This window comes from Spinacia oleracea, chromosome 3 (assembly GCF_020520425.1).
Source record: "Spinacia oleracea cultivar Varoflay chromosome 3, BTI_SOV_V1, whole genome shotgun sequence".
In the NCBI taxonomy this organism is placed as follows: Eukaryota; Viridiplantae; Streptophyta; class Magnoliopsida; order Caryophyllales; family Amaranthaceae; genus Spinacia; species Spinacia oleracea.
In genome coordinates, this window is record NC_079489.1 from 25191513 (window position 1) to 25199917 (window position 8405).

Sequence of the window (8405 nt, forward strand, 5' to 3'; positions counted from 1 at the left end):
CATGAATATAATTCAATTGAGAATAATTCTGCAAAAGAATTTATCATGTATGATATAATATGAGGATCGCCAAAAAAATGTATCGTATGGCTTTAGGCATAACGAACATATACCAATCTCTATTGATCTAAGTGAAGATCAACTAGATTGAGATCGAGAAAAACTTATGGTACTTGAAAAGGTACATAGGAATAGTTCTTGATTCAAGGAAATAAAGATATGCTAAATAGTTGATGCTACACGCATAAACACTGGCAAAGGATCAAGCAAGATCCCTTTGGAGTTAACCATTAGCAAGGACGAGCTATAGAGCATCGTGTTTTGAAATGGCAACATGGATTGGAGACCATGAGTTATTGCGTGGGAAATTAAATATTAATTTCTATGTTCTAAGATACAACTGGAAAGTCTTCCACATATCTGTGAACTGCTTGGATAAGTAAATCCAACCAAAGCATCACTAGCAACCTATACAGTTGAAGTAAAAGTACTTATTGCCTAAGAAGCAATAAAACAGGGTTGTTTGTGTTAAAGAGTTCTTCACTGAACTTGGATAGATCACATGTCTGTTGACTTAATGGTTCTTCATTGCAAAATGCGTAGAACCACTATTGAAGTAAGAAAGACTAGATCACATAATAAACAAACTCAAAAGATCTTATCATCATATCTCGAAGAACATTCGATGAAAAGGATATTAAGATTGGCAAAGCATGATAACTAAACCTATGCAACAAGTGAGAAGCAACACTCACATTGTAGCACTAGAAATCAAGCATAGCTTTGAATTCCATGAACTGTTTTAAAAGATGGGGTTGAGGCCCATGGTTGTAAAACATTAGGGTTGAACATTTATCATATATGAAATGTATTTTCATATTCCATTTAATCTTGGTTTAGTATTAAATGATGAGTCCCTTCAATTTGACGAAATATTCAAGATAGACTGTCAGGACCAGTCCTGTGACTAAGAAATGTCTATCAAGTGAACTTGAATGTCAAAAGTTGAAAATGGTCCCTGGTCGGAGTTTTCTATAAAGATGGACGCATAGAAAATGTTAGACGACTAGAATGCAAGATGACTAGTAGTTCTGTTTCTTGAACTATGTGGACATGGCAATGTCGTAATCATTTTCATAGATACTTACTTTGGGAAGACTAGTATCGGACAGACCTATGAAATTTTACTGTAAGAGATGAAAATCTGTCATAAGTAAATTCCATTAAAATTATTAGACACTAAATCCTCAATACCTGAGTGATTTGAGATTACTTGTTTGAGAACTGGTTACTTTGACGTTGACCAACCGTCGCACCCTAAAAGGAGGCTATAAAGGCAACGCTCAGGTAATCACCTATCAAAAGAAGTCTAATCTCAAGATCGCAAGATTTGGATTGTCCTCCCATAAATCGGGATGAGATGCTTAAAAGTTGTACAAGGCCACTCGGAGAGCTAGAAACTGTAAAATGCATGGCCGTGCTCGGATGAATCATATGTTATGATTATCTGTTTATTTGATCAGTTGAACTCTGAAACCGAGAAACACCTCTGGACATAATAAGGATGACAACTCTTACCTTATGTTCAAGAGCAAGCATCGAGCGACAAAGGAATTAGGAAATGCTCACTTGTCCCTAAGGACAAGTGGGAGACTGAAGGAAATAATGTTCTTGGTCCAAGTATGCATATAATGTTAAGTCTAATAAATGCGGTTCAGTATTAATTACTCCCTCCGTATTTATTTAAGGAATACACTTGCCTTTTCCGGCCGTATTTATTTAAGAGATACACTTGCCATTTTTAGTAACTTATCAACCCCACCATCTAATTAAATAATCTATCTACACCCCACCCCCACCCCCACCCCCCACTCCCTTAAAATAACATGGTCCCCACTTGTTTTACTTATTAAATATCTACCCAACCCCACTTGTTTTATTACTTTATTTCATTCAACTTTTCTTCTTAATACCCGTGCCCGACCAAGTGTATCTCTTAAATAAATACGGAGGGAGTAACAAGTTAATAATTCAGTGAGATCAAGTGAGCTGAATGCCTAGCTAGAGGCCGCTTCAGTTCAAGTGGAATTAATAATATTAATCCACATCTTACTCTTGACTGAACCCGTAGGGTCACACAAATAGTACGTAAACGGATCAAGTATTTAATGGCATTAAATACTCCATCTATGGATATTCGGAATCGATGGATCTTGGTTTCAGTAGGAGCTAAGATCGTCAAAGGCAAGCAAATGAATACTCCGGAAATGATGATATTGCCGGAAACGGAAATATGGATCGTATCGGAAATATAAATATTATCCGAGTCGTAGATGTTGCCGGAAACGGAAACATGGTACGTATCGGAAAATATTATCGGAAATGGAAATATTGCCGGAATCGGAAATATTGCCGGAAACCGAAATATTGTCAGAATCGGAAATATTATCGGAATCGGAAAATAATTCCGGAAACGGAAATATTAAATATTTGTTCGAAACGGAAATTAATTCCGGAATCGGAAATATTAAATATTGTTCGTATCGGAAATGAATTCCGGAACCGGGAATTTAATCGGAAGCGCATCGTACGAATTTGCATCGGACGAGGCTTGCTAGACGAAGGCCCAGCACGAAGCCAGGCCCACGCCCAGCAGGCCGAGCGCCCAACACGAAGGCCACAAGCCTCGCCAGGCCCAGCGCAAGGCCAGGCCCATCAAGGCTGCTGGCGCGCGCGCTGAGCGTGCTCGTGGGCTGCGAGGCAGCGCTCATGCGTGTGGGCCGCAAGGCCTACGCGGTGCGTGCTTCCCTCGTGGTCGTGCGACGCTCGTGTTCGTAACGAATCCTAATCCTATCGGAATTCGTGCATTGATTAAATCCTAATCCTAAAAGATTAAATTTATTATTTAGAGTTCTAATAGGATTCTAATTAATAAATCCATATCCTAGTAGGATTATAATTCCTTTCCATAAACTCTATAAATCGGTGCCTAGGGTCACATATTTACATTGAGATTTGAAGTATTCAAAAGGTAAGATTTTCAAGCAAAAATCAGCCAAACACTTGCAACCCAAATAGCCGAAATTCCTAGTAACCTTAACGGAGATTCTAGTTGATCAAGCTTAAGGCGGATCCGGATGTGCTGTGGACTATCTACGGAGGGACGACACTTGGAGTCTTAAAGACTTGTTCTTGTTCGGTTCGAGCGCAGCTAGGGAGGGCACGCTACAAAGTGTATGCATCTGAATTATGCTAAATGATTATGTGTAAATAATATGTTTCCTGGCTTTATGGTTTTTCCGCATGATTTATGTTTATTCATATGTATCATAACCTAACATATTCCAGACACATGTTTTCCCTAACCTAATGCAAAAATCAGATTCTAACCTAAGGCAAGAGAAACCCTAAACTCTCTGTGCCTCCATTAGAATTGTTATTCCCAAAAGCACATACTCTTGAATGATTGTCTAAGCTACGGTTGTCAAGACGGATCTGAGCATGTCGGTGAACCAAGTAGAGGAACGACAAGTGGAGTTCTAAGTTCGTGTTCGTTGACAAATTTGTGGAAAACACGCTTCAAACGTAAGTCTGCTTAATCTGTGCTTTATACATGTTTCCTGGGTTTGCGGATTGTTTCCGCACATGTTATTATGTTTAACTGTATTCCCCTACAGTGGTATCATGAGCCTTATGTATTCAAAGCATGAATTAGCATGATTTTATTGTTTTTGCATCTGTCGAAAATTTTGAATTTTTTTGTTGAATTTTCGGAATTTTTACGAATTATTGGATAATTGCGTAATAGTCAGGTCCGAAATCAAAAATATTCGTTTTTTCGAGTTTTAAAACCCTGATCTGATTGAAAATGATTTTCTAAGATCAACTCATGAGAACGGAATTGCAAAAACAGGCCTCGCAGTATCGTTTTTTGGGCGTTTGTTGTTAATTTTTCATTAAAAATTAAAAGTGTCGGAAAATAATTCAATTAAAAGGTCGACCTAAACTACTCGGAATCGCTTGAAATTTTGACACAATGTTGCTGGGTATATTCTTGATCTATGGTAAATTTTCAGATTTTTCCGATAAGTATAAATTCTAATTTTGCCTTTCCCTAATTCGTAAAATTTGAAACCCTAATTGAATTTTAATTAATTTTTGTTTAATAATTCGGTTAATTGGGAAAGGGGATATAATTTCATGGGCCAGTGGCTAATTTTAAAAATTATTGGATTAAAATTTTGAATGGTTTCGTTAATTTTAATCGCACTTAAACCAAATTATTAAAAATCTGAAAATTAAATGTTAATGAACGATTTAAAGCTTCGGATTTTATTAATTAAAAGTTCAAAATTTAATTTTGATTCGTTCGTTCTTAAAAGTTTGAATATTGTTAGCCCTTGATTTAATAATTTTACGAAATTGGATTGTCGTTGGAATTTATTAAATCGTTAAAAATCGTTGTTTTTCGAAAATAAAAATCGTAACTTTTTGAAAAACAATATTAATGCAAGTTCGTGAAATTTAATTTAATTTTAATTGAGTTGGTCCGTATCACGAACCAAAGGCACGAACACAAGTATGGTGGACGTATGGCTCGTCGAGCCATACGGGCTGATATGCTTAGGCCGAGGCGCATGCGACACGGGCAGCAGCAAGCATGCTGCGTGCCTCGTGCGCGCTGGGCGAGGAAGGGACAGGCGGGACGCTTGCGAGGATGCGACGAAGCAAGGCGCGAGCCATGCGACGTCCAGCACACACGAACGCACAACACGCAGCGCAGGGGCAGCGATGCTGCGGGGACGCGCGCGCTAGGGCCTGGGGGTGTGTGAGCCGTGCTCGTGCGCCTCTTGGGCCACACGCAAGGCATAGGGCTGGGCGCAAGCATATATACATTCATACATTCACGCATAGTATATATATATATATATATATATATATATATATATATATATATATATATATATATACTATGCGTGAATGTATGAATGTATGTATGCTTTGCATGAACAGGTTGTTTCCTAAGAATCGATTAGTTTTAAGATCACTAAATAATCGAACCAACATAGAAACAACTAGGTCCAAAGTAATATTGAGTTTAAAAATTGCCTTCCAAATCAAGCACTTACAAAAATCTAGGGATCTAAGATAATAAGTTTACGCTAAAGCGAGGTGCTATTTTAGTTGACTTAGGTGGTAAGGCGTCCTAAAGGAGCACGTTGATTGTGGTTTCAACTCAAACAACAATGGCATTATGTTGTGGCAATGGGATAAATTATGGCACTACTTTATTAACCAAGAGTAATTTGGAGATTACTAGCAATAGGCTTTGCTTACCTAAAATCTTAAACTACTTAAGACATGCTAAAGATGCTTAAGGATTTAGGACTTTTGGGGTCTTGGAATAGTTTCATTCATTTTGGACCATGTTTTTGCTTTTTGCATGAATTAAATGTTTAATAGCTTTGATGATTGCGTGAATGCTTTTATTTCAAGTTATTAAAGTATGATAAATGTTTTTCTTTGCTAGTTCATTTTGTAGAATCGTAAATCTTCAACTTTATTGCGTTCGGACGATAGAACTGCGATATTTCCTCGGTCGATTGGTAACTATTTTGAGAGCGATTCTCAATGAAAAGGAGAATGAGAGCGTATCTTGAATGTTATTTTCTTATAGTGATCTTCATGGTTGTTTTCAAACTAGAATTTGAATGGTAGACCAATTGGACCTCATATATTCAGAATACTAAGTAGTTTTGGAATAATGAAGTATTGAGTTAAAGACTCATGTATAACCAATGGTTAACAACCAATTTTCTTTTGATTCGATAATGAATTAGACTCATTGGATGTTGTCATTCAAAGTGAACAAAAGAAAGGGACTTTGTAAGCGTAACAAAGTACGAAGATCAAGCAAAGAGTAAAATCTTTAGGACTATAAGAAAACGTGCTAGAAAGGATAGGAAAGAGGAACAAAAAAAAAAATGAATTCAATATTCAATTTCTACCTTGAAGTTTATGTTAAAGAGAAACGACTTAGCAAATAAACTCCTATGGTATTAGATTACCGCTTGAGGTTCTAAACTCTTGTTAAGAACTCAAATTCCGGGAGCTAAGTCTGGTTATTGACCTACAAGTGGGAAATGAAGCAAAATTGTGCTACATTAATTGTAGGGTCATCATGTTTGTTTTAAAGTCCTTCTAAAGGCTGGAACTTAATGGTATTATGTTCCATTAATCATCATAATTAATTTCTGTTTGGACAACGGAAAGACTCACATTCAAAGTAAACAAAAACATTCGGTGAGTGTTTATTTGAATGCAATGGTCATTTAAGGGTTGAGTCATATGATTGATTAATAAACAAACGAATCTCTTCACACTCAAACTTCAGAAGGTTCAAATCAAACATTTTGATTTGTGTTCCACATATCTTTGGCCATGTCATACGACCATATCAACAAGTCAACATTCTAAGATTCCATGGCATGGATTTCTGAAAGTTGGTTAATTTAAGACAGGTGGGTCTTGCTTGTTGAACATGACATAGAAGTGGACTATTGTTAGAAGTTGCTAGACAATGAAGTTCATGGGCCAAAGATGGATTTTATGACTTTCCTATTTCACAAGAATTTGAGAAAATATGGCTATATTTACTCAAAGTGAAATGTGTGAAATGCTTCAATGTAATTCACAAAAGGGTATAAAATCAACTTGGCAAGAATTTTGGAACATCTAGGCTGGGTCAAGGTGATGTTTGCATGAGCCAAGAAAGATTATCTAGATTGTTTATATGGCATTATAACAATCGAAGCTCCATAAGAATATGGTATATCCAAATGGAGAAATCGGAATCCATTTCGATTAACGATAATCACGACTATTTTCCTATATAGTTTCTAAATGATACTCTCAAGTGACTTTCACACTAAACAAAGTTGTCAAAGCTAAGGATAAGATGTCATAAGGATTGAACTTCGGTTCAGTACATCTTTTCAGTACATATATATCTAGGGTTGTCAAACCCAGTGGGAGTTAATGTTTACATCAAACAAACTCAAGAATAGATATATGTTTCTTTATGAGCGACTCATAGAAACAAAAGGTATTGATTCTACCACAAATCTGAGAACATATGGTTGTTGCTTAAGATAATGTCTTTTAGAAAACCATCATATTTCCAAAAGGCAAGTGGGAGAAAAATGACCTCGAATGGACTTCGAGTCAAGCAACAAACAAATGTAGGATACTTAGGAGTCTTTGGAAAAGCTCCGTACTTAGAAGCCTTTGGAAGAGCTTCGTGAAGACTTTAGAAGTGCTTCAAAAGAATCCTAATACTCAAAGGACTTGAGTAATGTCTTTATAGACACTAACGTTTGATGTTCAATACCTAGGTAAATCTTATAAGGAATAGAATTCAACCAAGATAGATATATAGATATCTTGAGGAATGAAAACTATGAAGACTTTGGAAAGTGCTTCAAAAACATACGATTTACAGGTTAGCTACGACAAATTAAAAATTCCCAAGTATGGTTTGAGGCCATCAGAAACATAAGTATGGTTCGAGGCCATACAAAATGGTTTGAGGCCATTTTATCCGAAATATCTTCATCTTAAAGAATCAAATCTATGATTTGGTTGATTTGCATAAAGGGTTCACTCCCATTAGTTGCAAACATGTTTTCTAAACATACAACGTTGATTTGCATAAAGGGTTTACTCCTATTGGTTGCAAACATGTTTTCAAAACATACAGAGATGATATTGTATACTCATACAAAAGAGAAGCTAGATTGGTGGTTTAAGATTGTAAACAACTTCACGGCGTTGATAATGTTGAAATCTTTTTCACCAAGTCGGAATGCTTGAACTATTTTGGATAAATCTAGCAATCATTGCATATGGAAATATGGCAATTGGAAAACGAAACACCTTACTCAATTGGACTTGTAGAAAGGAATTGTGTACATCACACAATGTAAAAAATTTTGGATGCTAGATAAAGAGCAAGCTTAAGAAATCTATTCGTAGATTAAAGCATGGAAGTGGGGATTGGACCATATTTGTCTAAAAGGCTATTGAGCAATCATAGCTTTATGAAAATATGGATCATCTTATAGATGAGGAGTTTAGTGGGAGCTAAGTCAAGTTTATTGGTTCTATATATGAGATACATATCTCTCTATTGAAAATGACATTCAAATTCTAAATGATTAGATTTGAAAGTATTTGTCAATATTAGAACCATGGCGAAACTTAGAACATACTGGGTTAAAGATCTATTGGATAGGATCTAAAGCGTTGTTTGGATTCTGTAAAAGTAATTACTAAATCAAACACAATTGAGAGACTCAAAAGAGACTCTCAACCCATATGAGTAAGTCTAAGTTATGAATGCTTTA